This window comes from Odocoileus virginianus, chromosome 20 (genome assembly GCF_023699985.2).
Source record: "Odocoileus virginianus isolate 20LAN1187 ecotype Illinois chromosome 20, Ovbor_1.2, whole genome shotgun sequence".
Classification (NCBI taxonomy): domain Eukaryota; kingdom Metazoa; phylum Chordata; class Mammalia; order Artiodactyla; family Cervidae; genus Odocoileus; species Odocoileus virginianus.
Genome location: NC_069693.1, coordinates 17,329,110 through 17,349,597, shown reverse-complemented (window position 1 = coordinate 17,349,597; position 20,488 = coordinate 17,329,110).

The window sequence follows — 20,488 nt, the reverse complement described above, 5'->3', positions numbered from 1 at the left end:
GGCAGCCCTGGATGGGCACCTCGAGTCCACTCCCTCTTTGTGTGATGGCCAGGACCCCTGGGCTCCCTGAGGACATGGTCTATACAGAGGTTCAGAGAGGTGCTGCCTGGCTGGCGGCCCTCTGGCCCTCCCAGGGGGCTGGCCCACTGGTGAAGCTGCAGGTCCCGCTTCTCCTGCAGGGGGGGCTAGTAGGGCTCCTGAGGACCAGGCTGCTGCTGCTTCTGCTAAGTCGCTTCAGTCGTGTCCGACTCTGTGCGACCCCATGGACGGCTGCCCACCAGGCTCCCCTGTCCCTGGGACTCTCCAGGCAAGAACACTGGAGTGGGTTGCCATTTCCTTCTCCAATGCATGAAAGTGAAAAGTGAAAGTGAAGTCGCTCAATCGTGTCCCACTCTTAGTGACCCCGTGGACTGCAGCCTACCAGGCTCCTCCGTCCATGGGGTTTTCCAGGCAAGAGTACACTCACATGACCCATATTTAAATGGTCCTCTCCACTCTGCTCTGGGGGGCTGCATGAAGAGGGCAGTGGAGGATGCAACGGACACGTCCAGCTACCAGGACAAGGACAAACTTCCAGTGCTGGAGCATCCCAGATAGAGTGTGCATAGAGGCCACTTCAGTGACTGCTGGCCTGGCCACATCGGCCTCCCCTCCAGCCCTTCCCTTTGGATTCCAGAGGACGAGGTCCTGAACCATAGAAGGGGACAGAGGCCAGCACGCCCTGGACTGCTAGAGCCCTTTCTTGGGCTTGATGGGCCTGCATTCCCTCAGATGTTCACCCACCTCCGTGAGCATCATGTTCCTGGGACCCATCCTCTGGAAGCCACATCTTAGGGCTCTTGGCTCCTTTAGGATCTGTCTGCCCCACCTCCCCACCTCTCCCACCCCCCAGATGAGCGGACACAGCCTGCTCCACCTGTCCAGACGTCCCTAAACGAGGCCCTGAAGTACACTGGAAACGGTCTTCTCTTTAGGAAGAATCTTTGCCCCACCAACACCGCACCCATCCCCTCCTCACCAGGGTCTGCTTCCAGAAAACCCAGCCGCCAGGAACCACATTCCAAATGGGGGCTGGGAGCCACTGAGGATGAAATGCCATAGTACTGTCTCATCCACACCTTGAACATTTTCCCTGGAGCAAGTCTGTCTTGCAGCCATCATCAGAAACCTGGGACATATGGGCCGGTGTTTTGCCCTCCCTGTCTTTCCACTGAGCAGGGTCACTAATGCTCTCCTGAGCTGGTTGCAATGAGGCTGTTTCCTTCCATTTCTCAGAAAGCCCCCTGCCCCAGCTCCTAAGTCCAGGGAACCCTGTTTGGCTTGGGACCTGGGCTTGCACCCCAAATGTACCAGCTCTTACTGCCTGAGGTGCCACTTCTACATTCCCGCCAAGTACAGGGCGGTGGGGCGGGGGCGGGGGTGGGAGAAGGCGTGAAACACACTGTCCTGAGATGTACTGTGCTGATGAAAACCTTCAGTGTCTGCGAGGCAGAAAATCTTGCACAAGTGAGCCTGGTTCTTGCTGGCCTCCGCACCACTGCAGGGCCTCGATCAATACCAGTGTGAGCAAGCTCTGGCCTGAGTTGTTAGTTGTCCTAACTGGTTTGGGGCATAATCCATAATGTTTGGCTCCTGGTGCCTGGCCCCTCACAAGCTCTGGAGTGGGGGGGCTGCCAAGGAGTGGGGCATCCAGTCAGGGCAGGGGCACAGAGTCCTGGCAACAGTCCTGGGAGACCAAAGAGGGGGCACCGGGGTTGAGCTGGCTGACAGCCCCTCCAGCTAAGAGCCTGGCTGCCCCCGGTGTGGGGGCGCACGAACCCCTCTCTTCTCAGCGCCAAGTGCCTGGAACTTCCCCAGACCTCCCCGTGGGACTGAGCTGCCCACACGTCCCTGTCTGCTGAGGACAATTTGCTGAGAACCGTCTGTTCAGCCAGTAATGAGGCTCGGCCCTTCTGCTCCGGCCCTGGTCGGGGGTGGTTCAGGGAAACAAGCTTTCCAGGGATGCTTAGGCAGGGCTGTGCTGTATCCTGGCAACCAGACCCAAAGCCAAATCCTCCTGAGACCCCGACTCCCGCCCAGCACTGGGCTGCAAGGGGAATGGCAGCAGTCCAGGCTGCCCTCAGGGCCCACCCCACCCTCGGCTGGACCCGAGCTGTGCAGGGGTCCACACCCTCCCTGGGTGACCACACCCTGCCCTGTCCCGGCCTGCTTTTTCCATCACCACTTCTCTGGGCTCCCAGGAACTGCCCTTGGCTGTAACCTCATCTGCGAAGGGGATATCGTTTGTCCAGCTCCTGCCCATGGCCCTAGGCTGCCTTGCTGCCCACACCCCTCTTCCGCTTCTCCTTCTCAGGATAATCTGTTTAAAAGCAACAGCAGTTGAGGTGACTGGGATGGGAGGGTGGCAGCCTCAAGGCAGCCCTTCTTTCCAAGCCAGGCCAGGCCCAGTCATTCCTGGCACTTCTCTTGGTGTTTCTGATCCAGCAGCTGGAAAGCAAAATAGTAGGTTCCTGGCCACGTCATACCCTGCAACACCGCCACCCTCCGTGGAAGCCCTTCACACTCCGTCATTTCATTCATGTCCGAATCCTTGTGGCCCCATGGACTGTAGCCAGCCAGGCTCCTCTGTCCATGGGATTCTCCAGGCAAGTATAATGGAGTGGGTTGCCTGCCCTCCTCCAAGGAATCTTCCCAATCCAGGGATCGAACCTGAGTCTCTAACGTCTCCTGCATTGGCAGGTGGGTTCTTTACCACTAGCACCACCTAGGAAGCCCATGGGAGCCCTTTTCTTGAAGGTAAAGCTGCCCATGGCCTCTCTGCCTAGAGAGGGGCAGGGAATTCACTGAAGTCCGCCCTGCTCTGGCCTGCTGACCACCCCATCAGACCATGCCCCTTCCTACAGCAAAGCTTAGGGAGAGTGGTGGCCAAGCTGGAGCAGCCTCCATGCCAGCGTTTCACCCTTGACCCTTAGTGTTCCCTCTCGCCAGGTTTTTGAGAACATCTTCTCTGAGATGTCTCCCAGTGGCAACTCTGCCAGGGAACACAAGGTCCCCCACCCACTTCCCACACCCCCCAGGGCTCCACCAAGGGGATCTCCCTGAGGGTCAGTCCATCCTGATGGCCTCGGATCTGCAACTCCCTGGTCTCGTCCTCAGCCCGGCTCCTTGGAGTGTCACAGCAGCTGGGAGTCTCCAGGAGAGGAGGCTTCCCCATCTTCAGGTGGAGAAGTCTCTGTGGGATGCCACCCAGGCCCCCCTCCAGGACTGGGGCTGCCACCCCTCGGCTGCTAGTAATTTCACTGTGTCTTTCAATAGGAATGACCTTGGCAGCCAGTGAGCACCTCTCCCAAGGTTATGCCTCCCCAGGGTGATCCTGCCTCCAATGATGTCAGGGCCTGGTCTTTGCCTCAATTAGGAGGCAACTTGGAAGGGCTGCCCCAGCTCTAGAGCTCTCGTGGAACTGGCCTGGGCCTTGGCTGTAACTCCACTGTGGTCGGCTTCCCTCTCTGTCTACTCCTGCACTTCTCACATCCTTACAGGGAAACCCACAGCGTAAACCTCCTGCCCCAAAGACGCCTTTGGGCTTGGGGCCAGCTGGTTGTGGGTATGAGGGCCCCGGGCTCCCATCCTCTTGGGATTTTCACCACAAGCTCAGAGTTGTAACTTCACACCTTGGCCTCCAGCTGACCGCGGCATTGAATTGATCCCTGAACGCCTCCCCAGCTTCCATCTCTGTGAAAGACCCCCTCTGCAGTGAACACGGCTGATGCTTCTCCTTCAGCTTCTTGGATCCCCACACTGGGGCATGTGTGCCCTGATTCTATGAGCTGCGCTTGCAACTTCTCGGGACCTCCCTGGGTTACAGGAGCTGCTCTGCCCAGAGGCACAGGGAGGTGGTGTCCCTCGGGCAGCCGTTAATCAGTGACTGACAGCTGCAGGAGTAGGAAAGACCACTCCTTAGTAAACCACGTGGGTGTTCATCGTGGGTCTGCTTTTGGGGAGCCCTTTCCAAGACACTCTTTCCTTATAGGAGAAAAAGAGTCTAGGGAGAACCCACAGGCTCACTTGAGTCTTTGGGCCTTGGATTTTGTAGTTTCCACATCAGACCTGGGAGGACTTTTTCCTACTCAAGATCCACCATGGGAAAGGGGAAAAAAAAAAAAAAGATACACCATGTGAAGATCACCCACCCACGTTTCCTTCTGTTACTTTTTAGAGTTCCAATTGTTATAATTAGATCTTTAATCCACTTGGAATTAATTTTGGTGCATGGTATACAGAAGGAAGAGGCTTCCCAGGTGGCGCTACTGGTAAAGAACCTGCTTGCCAATGCAGGAGACATAAGAGATGTGGGCTCAATCCGTGTTTCAGGAAGATCCCCTGGAGGAAGACAGGGCAACCCACTCCAGTGTTCTTGCCTTGAGAATCCCATGGACAGAGGAGCCTGGTGGGCCACAGTCCATAAGATTTCACGACTAAGCGACTTAGCATGCACGCACGCATACAGAAGGAAACTAATTTAATACTTTTCATAAAGGGTTAACTATCATCACACTACTTAATAATTTAGGTGATTTTTAAATTAAAAACTAATGAGTAAAATGTTTTTTTAAAAAATGAGTTAGTGTATGAAATGATCTATATCATTAAGTTAAAAAATAAAAGAACAAAAATCAAAGTTCAGAAGAGTGTATACATTAAACTCTTATTTGTTTAAAGAACTGTATACAAGTGCTTCTATATGCATGAACAGTTCCTGAAAGGGTTTATAGAAACTCTTTCTGTAAATTGTTAATGTTTATTGCCTCTAGAAAAAAGGACAGGGGTCTGGAGTGGAAGGGAGACCTACTTTTTTAATTGACTACCCTTTGACCTATATGAATTTTTTAGCATGTTCAGTTATTGTCTTTTTAGTAAAAAACAAATTAATTTTAAAAATTCAAGGCTATCAGTTGCAGGTAACAAAACACAACTGAAGCTAACTTGAGCATGTGAAAGCAAAGTGAAAGTGTTAGTTGCTCAGTCATGACTGACTCTTTGTGACCCCATGGACTGTAGCCCACCAGGCTTCTCTGTCCATGGAATTTTCCAGGCAAGAACACTAGAGTGGGTTGCCATTCCCTTCTCCATGGGATCTTCCCAGCCCAGGGGTTGAACCTGGGTCTCCTGCTTTGCAGGCAGATTCCTTATCACCTGGGCCACCTAGGAAGCCCATAAGGGAACACATATTTTGAAGGATGCAGTAGTTACCCATGGAACCCAAGGCCAGGAGGTCAGCCAGTGTTGAGAGGCCTGGATCTAGGAATGTAATAACAGAACAGTCTCTCCTCCCTGCCCCTCTGTCCCCGTCCTAGATCAGAGGACTTCCTCCCAAAGGCAGGGGGCCTAAAACCCACCTGCCCCTGTCCCCCAACCCCCACCCCAGGCAGTCATGAGGCTCCTCTTCTTCAGAGCTCATCTTCTTTTTACAGGGGGCAGGTCACTTGACGACTCCATCTGTGTGTGGTACCACCCTAGGCCCAGTAAAAACACGTCCTATGAACTGCGGTGAGTTTCATTTATAGGATTGGAATATGTTAAGAACCTTCTGAACAGAGACGTCTTGCCATTCCACAACAGACACCATTTCTTCCTGCCCAGAAGGAATCTGTGGATTCTTGTGTTCCACACTTCTTCAGTGACTTGCTTCCCTGGCCATCAGCCACCCCAGGGTCTGCTGGTCATGAGGGGAGTTCCCAGGCCAGTGTTCTGTGGGGATCTTCCAGGGAGGAGCCCTGGGGCAGATTCCGGCAGGGGCTGACCACCTTGATGGCTTACCTCCAGCTAGAGCCTGAGCAAAGAATTGTGAATTTCTCGAGGGACTAAGAATCCCAAGTCCCTGTTGGCCAGACATTTTTTTCCTCCTGGAAATACGTCTCCTGTGAAAACTTAAGCCATCTAGCTGTGGAGGATCCTCTGTAGCCCTTAATCCTGGTAACCAGAGCCAACAAGCATCGCAATTACTTCTCCAGCATTTGTCTCAGTTGAGAGGTTTCTCAGTGTTGGATGGGATTCCTCACTGTGGTCTTCCTCTCTCCCATCCTGCCTCAGACAGCTCATTGCCTTTCAAGGACTGTCTTCTTGTAACTCCACTTCTGGTACCAAGCTCGATGTCTGTTAATACTCTGCCGATTATACCATCCAGCTAGAATAGGTTGGTTGGTATAGAAATAGAAAAACCTGTTTGTTTACTTTTCTTTAATTGAGATGACATCATATTTTGCTTACAGTTGGTTTTATGTGACGCTCCTAGTTTGTCACACAGACTATTAAAAGATGGACTCAAGGGGTGAGATTTAATAGAACTAAAAATCAATAAAATATATTAAATAACATAGCAATAAAATTAATAAATGAATAAATTTTACTGTTTTACAAACTATTCTTCCCTGGTGACTCAGATGATAAAGAATCTGCCTGCAATGAAGGAGATGAGGGTTTGATTCCTGGGTAGGGAAGATCCCCTGGAGGAGGAAATGGCTACTCACTCCAGTATTTTTGCCTGGAGAATTCCGTGGACAGAGGAGCCTGGTGGGTTACAGTCCATAGGATCGCAAACAGTCAGACATGACTGAGTGACTAACACACAGCTTATTTTATTTATTCATTTTTATAGATAGGCAGATGTAGAAAATGGACGTGCGGACACAGAGGGAGGGAAGGGGAAGATGAGTTGGGAGACTGGGATTGATAATATATACACTATAGCTCAGTTGGTAAAGAATCCCCCTGCAATGCAGGAGACCCTGGTTCAATTCCTGAGTCGGGAAGATCTGCTGGAGAAGGGAGAGGCTGCCCATTCCAGTATTCTTGGGCTGCCCTTATAGCTCAGCTGGTAAAGAATCCGCCTGTGATGTGGGAGACCTGGGTTTGATCCCTGGGATGGGAAGATCCCCTGGAGAAGGGAAAGGCTACCCACTCCAGTGTTCTGACCTGAAGAATTCCATGGACTGTATAGTCTATGGGTTTGCAAAGAGTTGGACTCTTTGAGTCCAACTTTGAGTGACTCTTTGAGTGACTTTCACCTTCATCATGTGTAAGATAGCTAGTGGGAACCTGCAGTAAAGTGCAGGGATCTCAGTTTGGTGCTCTGTGATCTGTGATGACCTAGGTGTGTGGGCCAGGGGGTGGGAATCCAAAAGGGAGGGGATATATGCATACATATTGCTGATCCACTTCATTGTACGGCATAAACACAACAGTGTAAAGCAACTACTCCTTAATGAATAAGCTTTAAAAATATGGGTTTTTAAAGGCTGTAGAACCTCTGAATAGGTACCTCATGAAGGTCCACCACGCAGAGCCTGGAATGGATAACAATACGGCTGCCAGCATTCCTGGTTGTGTAGGTTACAGGTTTAGCCACCCGGAAGGACTGACTTTCTCAGCCTGATTTCAAATTCCTAGTCAGAAGATCTCGACTCGCCCCACTTGGTAACTGCTGTCAGCTGAACAAAAATGCATAATGTAAAAATTGTGAGTTATGCTTTATTTGGGGAACTTACTGAGGACTACAGCCCCAGAGACAGCTTCTCAGAGAGCTCTGAGGAACTGCTTTCGAGAGGTAAGGGAGGAGCCAGGATGTATAGGAGTTTTTTGGCTGGGAAAAAAAAAGTAATCAAACATCAAAAGATTTCTGGAAAGCGCAGAAAACAAGCATCTCAGGTTAATGATTGTCTATTTATTGGAAAATGCAAGAGCCTGGGCTCATTGAAATTATTCCTTAGGTGTACATCTTAACATTCAAAAATCTAAGATCACGGCATCTGGTCCCATAACTTCATGGCAAATAGAAGGGAAAAGTAGAAGCAGAAACAGATTTTATATTCTTGGGCTCCAAAATCACTGCAAATGGTGACTGCAGCCATGAAATTAAAAGACGTTTGCTCCTTGGAAGAAAATCTAAGACAAACCTAGACAGTGCATTTAAAAGCTAAGACATCACTTTGCTGACAAATGTCCGTGAGTCAAGGCTATGGTTTTTCCATTAGTCATGTACTGATGTGAGAGTTGGACGATAAAGAAGGCTGAGAGCCCAAGAATTGATGCTTTCGAATTGTAGCTCTAGAGAAGACTCTTGAGAGTCTCTTGAACTGCAAGGAGATCAAACCAGTCCATCCTAAAGGAAATCAACCCTGAATATTCATTGGAAGGACTGATGCTGAAGCTGAAGCTCCAGTACTTTGGCCACCTGATGCAAAGAACCGACTTATTAGAAAAGATCCTGATGCTGGAAAAGACTGAAGGTAAAAGAGGGCAGCAGAGGAGGAGATGGTTAGATAGCATCACCAACTCAGTGACCATGAATTTGGGCAAACTCCTGGAGGTAGTGAAGGATAAGGAAGCCTGTTGTGCTGCAGTTCATGGGGTTGCAAAGAGTTGGACATGACTTAGCAGCTGAACAACACAACAACATCTTAACTATGTAGGGACTGTACCCTGTTTTTCCTCATCCTGAACCCCCTCAGGATGTACTTTGAGGCACAGCAGCTGTAGTGACTAATGTTTTGACCCTTGTAGAACTGGAATGATGGGCAACATGCTTTACTTGGATGGCAGGGAACATTCCCTGTCCACACTATCCACCCTTGCTTCAGCCCTCCATCCAGAATGGAGGCAGGGTTGGGAGTTGAGAGCATTTAAGTACATTGCTCAAAACAGCTGCTAGTTACCCACCAACACTATCAAAATAAGGGGCTGGGATTAGAGATGGTTTTGCATTGGGGAGACATCTCTGAAAGGTATACAAAAATACAATAGCATAAAAAGGTTGTTTTTTTAAATATTTTTTAATTTATTTGACTACTCCAAGTCTTGGTTGTGGCATGTGGGATCTAGTTTCCTGATCAAGAATGGAGCCCAAGCTCCCTGCATTGGGAGCACAGTCAGCCACTGGACCACAAGGAAAGTTCTGAAAGATTGCTTCTCTATTTCAAGAGAAATATATAATTACAGAAAGGTCACTGAATTTAAGAAACCAGGAAACATCCTTGATTTCATCTATCCAATTAACTTGTTCAGCTCTCCTTCCCCACCTCCACTTGGATACACATCCCTCCAGTCTTTTTTCTCAGTTATTTATAATAAATTTTACATATATGTGGTAGCAGACTCTGCATGCTCAGCCTGCTTTATTAAAGAAGCCAAGTTCTTTGATCTTTTTTCTCTTTTTGTTGCATTGGAAAGACAGAATGCAAATATTTCATCTCTCCTGCAGGAAGGTTTGCATATTAAACCCTTTCTGCCCTTGAGGAAAGAAAGGGCAACCAAGTTTTGGTTGCTAAATGATGGACTTAATGGCTCATCAAATCAGGCCTATTGTGAAAAAATGAGAGAAGATGAAGGGTTTGCTGGCATTTGAGGTGAGCAATAAACAATACCTTTCTCTTCCTATCAGGTTTCGAACCAACTGAAAAATAAAATTCAGTAATCAGACAGATGGAGATGAAATCGTCAGCTTTGGGTATAATGAGGCTGATATGAATTCCCTAGGATCTGCAGTCCCTGCTGGGCTTCCTAATATTAAACCCACCACCAACCCCCTACCCAACAGCCAGGACAGTGGTTAGTGACAGCCTCTGTATATGTATCTACAAAACTGAAAATGTTAGACTGTCAGCTATGTCCAACTCCTTTTGACCCCATGGACAGTAGCCTGCCAGGCTTCTCTGTCCGTGGAATTCCCCAGATTAGAAAGCTGGAGTGGGTAGCCGTTCCCTTCTCCATGGGATCTTCCCAACCCAGGGATCGAACCCGGATCTTCTGCAGGCAGATTCTTTGCCATCTGAGCCAGTAGGGGAGCCCATCTGCAAAACTAGGTCCTAGGTCCTGCCATATTTACTTTGCTCTGAAAATAGCTTTGTATCTTTATTTTATGAATCTCCATTTGATGATTTCCTTATGATAAACCAAGAAATGGATCACATTACAATTGTGCATCCATTCCTGCTATGTTGGTCTCAGAAAGATGGTAACAATTCAGAATCTGCCTAACAGAGTATAAAAGTTCCTGTTTTCCCCCATGCTCATCGATATTGGTGATTATCCTTTTTCATTTTGCAAATATGAAAGTCCAGAAACATATTGGGTTCATGTAGATTTCTGATGACCGTTAAAGTTGAATGTCTTTTAATGTTTGTCATGTATTTACATTTCTTTTGACACTGACTGTATTTGTTTTTACATGTTTCTCTTATTGATTATTCAGAGCTCTCTGTAGGTTGAGGATAATGACCTTTGGCCCATCATGCTGTGTGCTTAGTCGCTCAGTCGTGTCTGACTCTTTGCGACCCCAGGGACTGTAGCCCGCCAGGCTCCTCTGTCCATAGGGATTCTCCAAGCAAGAATACTGAAGTGGGTTGCCATGTTCTCCTCCAAGGAATCTTCCCAACCCAGGGATTGAACTCAGGTCTCCTGCATTGCAGGCAGATTCCTTACCATTTGAGCCACCAGGGAAGCCCTTTGCCCATCATAATATGTTGCAAATCTCTGCCCACATACACATACTCCAGTCAAATTTTGTTTTCTGGTTTGGTGAGTGGATGCATGGGAATCACTTGGAGAATTTTTCAGTATTTACATGCTAACTACATTTATTAAGTATTTTCTATATGAAAGGCAGGGCTTCCCAGGCGGCTCAGAAGGTAATCTGCCCACAGTGAGGAAAACCTGAGTTTGATCCCTAGGTCCGTAAGCTCCCTTGGAGAAACCCATTCCAGTATTCTTGCCTGGAGAATTTCATGAACAGAGGAGCCTGGTGGGCTACAGTCCATGGGGTTGCAAAGAATCAGACACAACTGAGTGACTAACACTAACACATGTGACAGGCGCTGTTCTAATTGATTCACATGTGTGAACTTGTAACCCACACAACAATAACCCTACGAGGCACATAATATTATTGTACCAGTTTTATAGGTGGAGATACATTTTGTCCAAGGGCACACAACCAGCCAGTAGGATTCAAGCCATTGCCTATTTACAGGGTCCTTGCTCTAACCATGACCTAAGGCCACATGTATGCACTCTAAACCCTGGAGAGTCTGTGCTGTTTCCTTGGAATGTGACTGACACGTGCACATTGAGAAATTCCCCAGGTGATTTTGATATACCCTCAGGATAAGCACCAGTTTTTAGCGGTGTTTTGTCTGGACTTTGCTGTATGGAAGTTTTACATTTTTTACCCAGTCAAATTTGTCCTATTTCTATTGTCCACAAAAAATTAATAAATAGTCAATCTAAGAAAGAAATGAAAAACTTTACTCATGCCAATCTGAGGATTATAACCTGGGAGACAGTCTCTCAGAGAGTTCTGAGTAATGTTTCAAAGAGGCCAGTATATATGTGATTTTGGCAAAGGAGTACATGCCATCAAGCACGCATCTTCATAGAAGGTTGCTACTAGAAATGCAGAACAGACCCCTTAGTTAGTGGTTTTAGTGCTTTTCTAAGTACAGAAAGATGCCAGAAATTAGGTTCACACTATCTTCTCCTGAAAATATCCCAGGGCCATTTCCATCCATTTTCCAGAGGTTCCCAGTGTCTCATCCTGATCTTTATTCTGAATTCCTTTCTGGGTGTATTTTAGGTCAGCGACTGCAGTGGCTAATGATTTGATTCTTGTGGAACTGGCTGGTGGGCAACATTCTTTATGTTACAGTCCCTTTTTGGTTTTAATTACAACCACAGTTTGGGAGGTGTTGTGTGGCCAATTTGTCCCATGGAGCATGTAGGAAAGCTCATTCTTAGGTCAGGTGAGGATTTTGTTGATGGAACACTCAATGTGCTATTACTGGACTAGGCCCTATTAACAGTAACCAAAGGCCTCTGGACCACCTGTCTTACTAGTCTGTTAGGGTCCTGGAAATGGCTCCCTCTTGTTGCTCCTTCCCATATGTAGAATTTGTACTATTACAATCAACGATCTTATAGAAATATATTTATACATTTGTTTGTTTTGTTTTTTGGCCACGCCATGCAGCTTGTGGGATCTCTGTTCCTTGACCAGGGATTGAATCCCGGGCCATGGCAGTTGAAAGCCTGGAATCCTAACAATTAAGCCACCAGGGAACGCCCTAGAACCACTGATCAAAATACAATATATTTTTAAAACGTTTTTTAACTCGACTGCATCAGATCTTCGTTGTATCACATGGGATCTTTTGCTGCAGGACACAGACTCTCTAGTAGTGCTGTCTGTGTGGGCTCAGTAGTTGTGACTCACAGGCCTAGCTGCTCCATAGCATGTGGGATCTTAGTTCCTCAACCAGGGATCGAGTGCACATCCTCTGCATTGCAAGGCAAATTCTTAACCACTGGACCACCAGGGAAGTCCCAATATATTTTTGACCAATCAAGTCACCTAGTCATCATTCATTTTATCTGAAGCTCCGTCACACTATTCGGTAATGCCAGAAATGTTGTATAATTAGTGGAAGGCAAGTATATAGCTAGTAGCATTAGTAAGGTCATAATTAAATATTTCAGCTAAGGACTTTCATTAGGTGTGACCCAGCATCCCTCCAGATCCTCTGACTAATCTGTTCTGCCCAATCTCTATCTTTAAGGGAAATGATATATTGGCACTGCACATAAAGTTCAGCAAAGATGCCTGCACATACAAGATGAGTGGTGGGTCATCGCGACCCCTTATAGGATTGACAAGGAAAGTTATCTCCTAAGGAATTACGTGATTGGTGCCAGAAGAAGAAACACTGATCTTTAAGCCTGAGCAGGTATTTCTGCCGTGGGGGAGGTCTGGTTAACACATAGACTGAGCAGGTATTTCTGCTGTGGGGGAGGTCTGCCTAACACACGATGCACAAAGCACACAGGAAAGCAGGGAGGAGGCTAAAGTGCGGAGGGAAGGCTTTATGTTTAACTTTTCCTGCCTTGCCTAAAAATGTGAATTTTTTATTTCGTCACTATCTTTTCTTTCACCTCTACACAAAGAACAAAGCCTTCCTTCCTCCAAATGTATCAGTTATCTATTGCTGCTCAACACTCCAGTCCAAAGCATAGGGGTTTTAAACATTAACCGTTCTCTTATGATTCTCCGGATGGCAGTTGGGTGGTTTTTCTGCTGATCTCACCTGAGATCACTCACATGGCTGAAGCTGCAGTTGGTTTCGGCTTTTGGCTAGGGTGCTTTCATTTCTCCAACACATGCCGTCTCCTGCTCCAAGAAGCTAGCCTGGCCTTCTTCGTGGCATGAGAGGGTAAAGCAGAAACTGTAATATCTCTTACAGCAGGGGATCCAGACTTGTCTCAGTGTCACCTCCCCATACTACATTGAAAGTTACAAGGCCAGCCTAAGCTTCAAGAGGTGGGGAGATAGGTTCCACCTCCTGATGAAATAGGGCTTCCCTGGGGGCTTAAACCATAAAGAATCTGCCTGTAATGCAGGAGACCTGGGTTTGATCCCTGGGTTGGGAAGATCCCCTGGAGAAGGAAATGGCAACCCTCTCCAATATTCCTGCCTGGAGAATCCCATGGACAGAGGAGTCTGGCGGGCTACAGTCCATAGGGTGGCAAAGAGTTGGACATGACTGAGTGATTAACACTTGATGGAAAGAACACCAAAATCACACTGCAGAGGGACAGAGGAAGATGTGATTCAGTGGAGGCCAGTACAGTAACGCTCGACCGCAAGGTCTTAAACTCATTCTTCTGCAGTGTATTCTTGTGCTATTTTAAGGTAAAATTCACCTAAGATAAAATCAACCACTAATCATCTTAAAGTCTACAGTTCAATGGCACTTAGTATATTCACAATGTTGGGGAACCACCTCCATCTAGTTACAAGGCATTTTCATCACCCTAAAAGAAAAACACCTTCTCATTGAGGAGTCACTCCCAAACCTCCCCTAACTTACTCTCAGCCCCTGGAAACCACTGCTTTCTATCTCTGTAGATTTACCTATTCTGATTTGTCTTTATGTATGTTTTAATTAATTTTTATTGGAGTATTGTTGATCTACAATGTTGTATTGGTTTCTGTTGTACAGCAAAATGAATCAGTTATACGTATACCTATACCCACTCTTTTTTAGATTCTTTTCCCATAAAAGTCATTACAAGCTTCCCAGGTGGCACTAGTGGTAAAGAATCTGCCTGCCAATGCAGGAGACATAAGAGACAAGGGTTCAGTCCCTGTGTCAGGAAGATCCCCTGGAGTAGGAAATGGCAATCGGCTCCAGTATTCTTGCCTGGGAAATTCCATGGACACGGGAGCCTGCGGGCTACTGTCTGTGTGGATGCAGAGTCGGACATGACTGAGCACAAGCACCATAGGTCATTAAAGAGTACTGGGTAGAGTTCCCTGTGCAGACTTACCTGTTCCGGGTGTTTCATTTAAATGAAATCACTCAACATGTAGCCTTTTGTGCCTGGCTTCTTTCATTCAGGGTAATGTTTTCAAGGTTTACTTAACATTGTAGCATGTATTAATCCTTCATTCCTTTCCATGGATGAATAATATACCACGGCATGGTCATGCTACATTTTGTTCATCATTCATCAGCTGGTGAACATTTGGGTTGTCTCCACCTTTTGGAGATTGTGACTAGTGATGCTATGAGCATCTAGTACCCTTGATTCTTCTTACATTGAAATCTTTCCCATATCTGGAATCCAATTTTGTACCTGGTTTGAGGTAGGAATCTAACTCCATTTTCTTCCTTTTATCCCATTGACATGTATTTATAGACCATGCTTTTTACACCAACTTTGTCACTCTGACCACGTAATGGTGCGTGCCCTTGGGCAGGGTATTCAAACTCTTTTGTTTTGGTTTCCTCATTTGTAATTTGGGATAGTAACAGGAACCAACCTGACAGAGCTGTTGTCAAGATTAAATGAATCAACACGTGTAAAGTACCTAGAACAGGGCCCAACACAAGGGAAGCATTCATTAAGTATCTGCTTTTATTCTTAGTAATCCCAAATGTCTGCATATGTGAGGATCCCTTTGGGGGATCCCCTTCTTTGTCCTGTTGTTTTGTTTATTTTTATTTTTAAGGCACATCCCTTCATATTCTGTTTCAATAGCCAATAAGCCAAGTTTTCCTTCATTGTTTCTCTTTAAAAAACAGGTCTTAGGTCTTCCTGGTCATTTGGAATTCTTCCAATTGAATTTTATCATGTTCTTCTCCTTAAATCCTGCTGGGATTTTTTATTGAAGTTACATTTATAGATTAATTTAGGGAAAACTGAAATACTTTTATTACAAAGTCTTCCTATGCCATAACATGGCTCTTCATTTATTAAGCTCTTATTTTATATCTCACAGAACAGTTTTATAGATTTTTCTGGTATAGTTATTGCATTTTTTTTGGTTTATCCCTGGATATTTCATATATTTTGTTGCCATGGTAAATGGGACTTTTTCACTATATTTAACAAGTTACTATTTGTATATAGGGAAACTATGGATCTCAGTTCTTTTTTTGTTGTTGATGTTCTTACAGTTTTTTCATTTTTTTTTTTTTGAAAAACACAGAATCTTCAAGTAGTTACCTTCTTTTTTGCATCATTATACATATCTATATTTTTTCTTGACTTATTGCACAGGCTAAGACTCTCAGAACAATATTGAATAAGAGGCAGTAGCAGGCACAAGAGGGTACAAAGTGGCAGTGGGTGGCAGGGCAGGCATTCCAGCAGAACAGTATGAATAGGAATATCAGTTCAGGTTCAATCACTCAGTGGTGTCTGACTGTTTGCAACCCCATGGACTGCAGCATGCCAGGCTTCCCTGTCCATCACCAACTCCCGGAGCTTGCTCAAACTCATGTCTATCGAGTCAGTGATGCCATCCAGTCATCTCAGGCAGGAGGAAAGCAGTGACATATCTAGAGAAAGGTGCAAAGCAAGGAGAAGTTGGTCTCAAATTTCCAGGGTGGAGACTGTGGATTTGACTTGACAAGTGGTAGACATCAGACTGGCATGACCAGGTTGTATTTCAGAAGCCTAGTGGAGGAAGGACCACGGGGATATGAGGCTCAGAAACAGTGATCAGTTAAGACCTCATGAGTCATCAGAGGAGGGGCGGTGAGGGTAGGGGCCGTGTAGGAGTGTCAGCTGGAGCCTCCTGTAAAGAACGACATCTAGTCTCCGCTGAGATTAGGGTTAGATCCTAAAGTCCTGGGGCCCTGTGCAGCATGGGGAGGTTTGCTCTTTCTCCTGAAGAGGTTCGAGTGTGGCAGGACCAAGCTGATGGCCCTCCCTAAGGGCAGGCTCTGTGCCCTCCCTGTCTCACCCTCCAGAAGTATCACCCTCAGTTATACTTCCACGTGGAGACAGGATTTTGTGGGCTTTGTTTTTGTTGTTGAATGTCACCTAAATAGCAATCCATAGAAACTCAAGATTTCAGGCCTCAAAGGGTTTTGACCTCAGGCTTCAGTGTAATATCTAAAACATCAGAAAGCGGTGGTAACTTTCCCCCCGTGGTCAAGGCTTCCCCACCCACCTCCTCCATTATCTGACCTTGATTAGTTCAGCCCCATAACAGTCTGGGGCTTCAGTGAGCATTTCTAGGTTAATGGGGATGGCTGGACCTCAAGGGTGTGATATGAGAATGGGGAGCAGGCCTGGGAGATGGTGACTCACTGTGGGGCCAACACCTCCCCACTCCTCCCAGCATCCCCAGGGTGGTCATTCAGACCTCTTTCCTATCTTCTCCATCCAGCCATCAGAGCAGAAGAAGAGCAAGAGGCAGCCAGAGGATGATCTCAGACCTGAAGACTGGAGGGAAGAAGCCAGCTCAGCGCCCACAGCAGCAGGGCAATAAGGAACAGGTGGGCAGCAAGCAGGTAAGGGAGGAGAGGTGACCCCTGGGGGACAGGGAGGGAAGCAGGTGAACGGAGGCTGGCCCTGTGAGGAGTTTGGGAAGTGAGCGTGTGTTTAAAGATGGGTGTTTATCCACAGAAAGCAGGGCACCTCAAAGTCCTCGAGGGAAATCAATACAGGGGGAGTCTTGACAGAGAGCCCTCTGGTCCTTTGACCCCAAACTGTACCACTGAGCCTGAAGCCTAGTGCTGAGAAGTCTGTCTGGACTCCATTCCCAAGCCTTGCTCTGGTCCTCTGGGCTTTTTGCTGCCCTCACTGTCTTTATTGGCACAAGCATGAAAGCAGTGCCTGTCCCTAGCTTCTGGGACCCCAAGGTACAAGGATGATGGGCCGCAGGAGATGGACCCTGATGTTCTGCCCAAGCCCAGCCCTGGATTCTGGGCTGGGGACTTTGGTCGTTGGCAAATGGGTATCAGGTGGTGATGAAGGTGATGGGCTCCTGAGTGGGCAGGACCACTCCACCCACACCCGATGATGTTCACAACCTCGTCTGGCAGGGCCAACTCGTCACCTGGGTGAGGCAGAAACACAGATCTACCTTTAGCAATAGAGGGTACAGAGTTTTCCAAGGCATCCAAAGCAAACCCCAGACTCCAAATAAGGTGGGAGATCACTCACCCTGGCAACTGCCTGTTCTGATTTCAGGGACCATGAACCCTGCTTCAAGGGTTCTTCAGGCTCTGAGGGACTTCCCTGGTAGTCCAATGGTTAAGAATACCCCTTCTAGTGCAGGGCACACAGGTTCGATTCCTGGGTGGGGAACTAAGATCCCACGTGCCACAGGGCAACTAAGTTGTGCCTGCATGGTAAAACTATTGAGCTCGCATGCTATGGAGCCTGCATGCTGCAACTAGAGAGAAGCTCAACTAGAGAGAAGCCTGCAGCCGCAAGGAAAGATTCCACATGCCAACGCATCCAAAGAAATAAATCTTTTTTTAAAAGAAGGAGGGCTCTGAAGTTGCAGCATCCTCTTTCTGTGCCAGACCGTAGCTTTCGAGCAGTGCCCCCACCCATCTCTGCTTGGCTTGTTGCTCACAGTGGGCGTGAAGATCCAATCCAAGTCTGATCTGGGCTTTTTCTGTACGCTCACATTTCCTGGGAGGAGAGCCTATTGGAAATGGGCATAGAGGGAGCATTTTAATTAACAGAGCTGGTCTGAAACATGAGGCTGATGCAACTTCGCTCCATGCCAAGGCCGATCACAGTTTAACATCGGGAGAAGAAAGCAATGAAGGAGATAGATCAGATGAGGCAATATCGGGAGTTTATGAATCCTGTGCATTTTCTTATAGCTTCACAGGAATGGATTTTAAACTGGCTGTCACCCATGCACAAATTATGGCCTCAACCAGGGAGGATGGGGAGGCCGACAAGACATACACCCGAGCGTAGGACACAGGCACTCACCCGCTCATAATTCTTTCTTGTGCTGCAAAAGTGGAGAGCACTGTGATAGCAGAGAGAGATGTGACCCTTGTGATGTCTTAGGGAAAAAAAAAAAAAACAGAACCGGAAAACAACCCCGGGGGCAGGGGAGGGAAGAAGAGAGCTAAGAAATAAATAACAAAGCAGGATGCTATTTACATACCCGGGGAAGACCTCTGAGACTGCTTGGAGCCTTGGATGTCAGTAATAACTCGGTGATGGAAATAAAGAGACTGCTCTGCAAACCCACATCGCTGGAGATGGTATCAGCCTTGTTTCTCCCTTTGTTTCCAGGCAAATTCCAGCACAGCATTGGGGGAGACAGGCCCGTGGAAGGGAACAGTGGGAGTGGGGTGGGGTGAGTCTAGGTGGTCCCTGTGAAGACTCAATTATGTTGGCTGTGAAGAGATTAATTAGAATTGAATTTTCTATTGATGTAAAACTGCCTCTTGCACCTGCCGCTGGCATCCTCATTACTGGTTTTCTATTACAGGGGATTATACGATGCAGTGAAATAAAGTTTATGCCTCCTGAGTGATGCTCTTAAAATAGGTTTACTGTACTTAACTGGTGGAGAAGAGGGTTACCTGAGAGAAATATGATTTAATCTATTTTTCTTCTGCTTTTTATTAGGCAAGGGAACCTATATCCTCTCCTGGAAATTTCGAGGCATGGAGGTCTTAATGTCTGCTAGCCAAGTGATAAGCTCTGTGAGGGGAGGTCCAGGCTTGTCTTATTCACTCTGAGCCTGAGCTTCCAAGGATGACGACGTGGAAGGAATCATCAGCTCCCTGCACTGGGATGTCTCAGCCAGTGACTCTCTGGAATAGGTGACCCAGAGATCTGACTGTAGGGAATCAGAGTCCCTGGGATTTCTAGAACTCATCTCTTGGAAAGCTGGGAGGAGGGCGGAGGTGTGTGCGGAAGGGCAGATAGTATTTGTGCTCTGGGAAGAGAACTGCAAACAAACTCCAGGTGGGAGGAAACTCCCTTCTGCCCCACAAACCACCTGCTCATCTTTTCCAAAGCCAAGTACGGGAGATGCCATCATGAGTGGTACCATTTCTGCCCAGGTCATCATCATTGCTGTTCAGTCTCTCAGTTGTGTCTGACTCTGCAACCCCATGGACTGTAACCCACCAAGTTCATCTGTCCATGGGATTCTCCAGGCAAGAATACTGGAGTGGGTTGCCAGTCCCTTCTCCAAGGCATCTTTCCAACTCAGGGATGGAACCCAAGTCTCCTGCATTGCTGGTGGAGTCTTTACCATCTGAGTGACCAGGGTGGGTGGTATCCAATGGTGGGCCAGAACCTGACCTCAGAGATGTGGATACGACTGACTCAGAAACAAGAAGAGACAGGCCTTTTCATGGTGGGGTCACAGTTATCTTCTCTATGGCCAATTACATTAGATATTTCATCCCAACAAAGTGAAACCTCTGAGTCCAGCTTCTGTCGTATATTAATTCAATGCATATTTATTGAGCACCTTCTACATGTCAGGTGCAGCTGGGACTATGGCAGTGAACACGACAGGCATGCTCTCTGGCCTTCTGGAGTTTATATTCTGGTGGGTTGTCGAGTCCTTCTAATTAGACACCCAGCATCCTTACTCTGGAGCCAAAGCCCTAAGACATCATATTAGGAAACCAGTCACAGTCACAGTCTTGAGGATAAAACTGGGGATGAGGAGGACTTTTTAAAAGAAATATTTTCATTGTAAAATAAAACAGGAAAATAAGCCCAACAAATGTATACCTCAAAGATTTATTACAACAACCACCACCCAGATCAAGAAATAGAACTTCACCGGAATGTTCACAGATGCCCGTCATGTCCCTGCTTTCAATCTCAGCTACCATCCTCCCTATAGAAGTGACCCCCCCTCTGTACTCTGATAGGAATCTGGTCTCTTGTCTTTCTTGACAGTTTTATCACCCAAGTGCCTTCCTACACGGGCGCTGTAGTCTTGCCATCTTTCAAAATCCCATCTCTCTTTTGAGTCTCTTAATTGACAGGGTTTCCTCCTCCATCCCTTTCTGTTCTTTACAATTTATCTGTTGAAGAATCTGGCCTTTTGGCCCACAGTTGCCCACTGCCTGGATTCTGCTGATTGATACTCTTGGTGGAGTTCAAGGTGTTCCTCTGTATTTCCTGCAAATTGGCAGCTGAATCC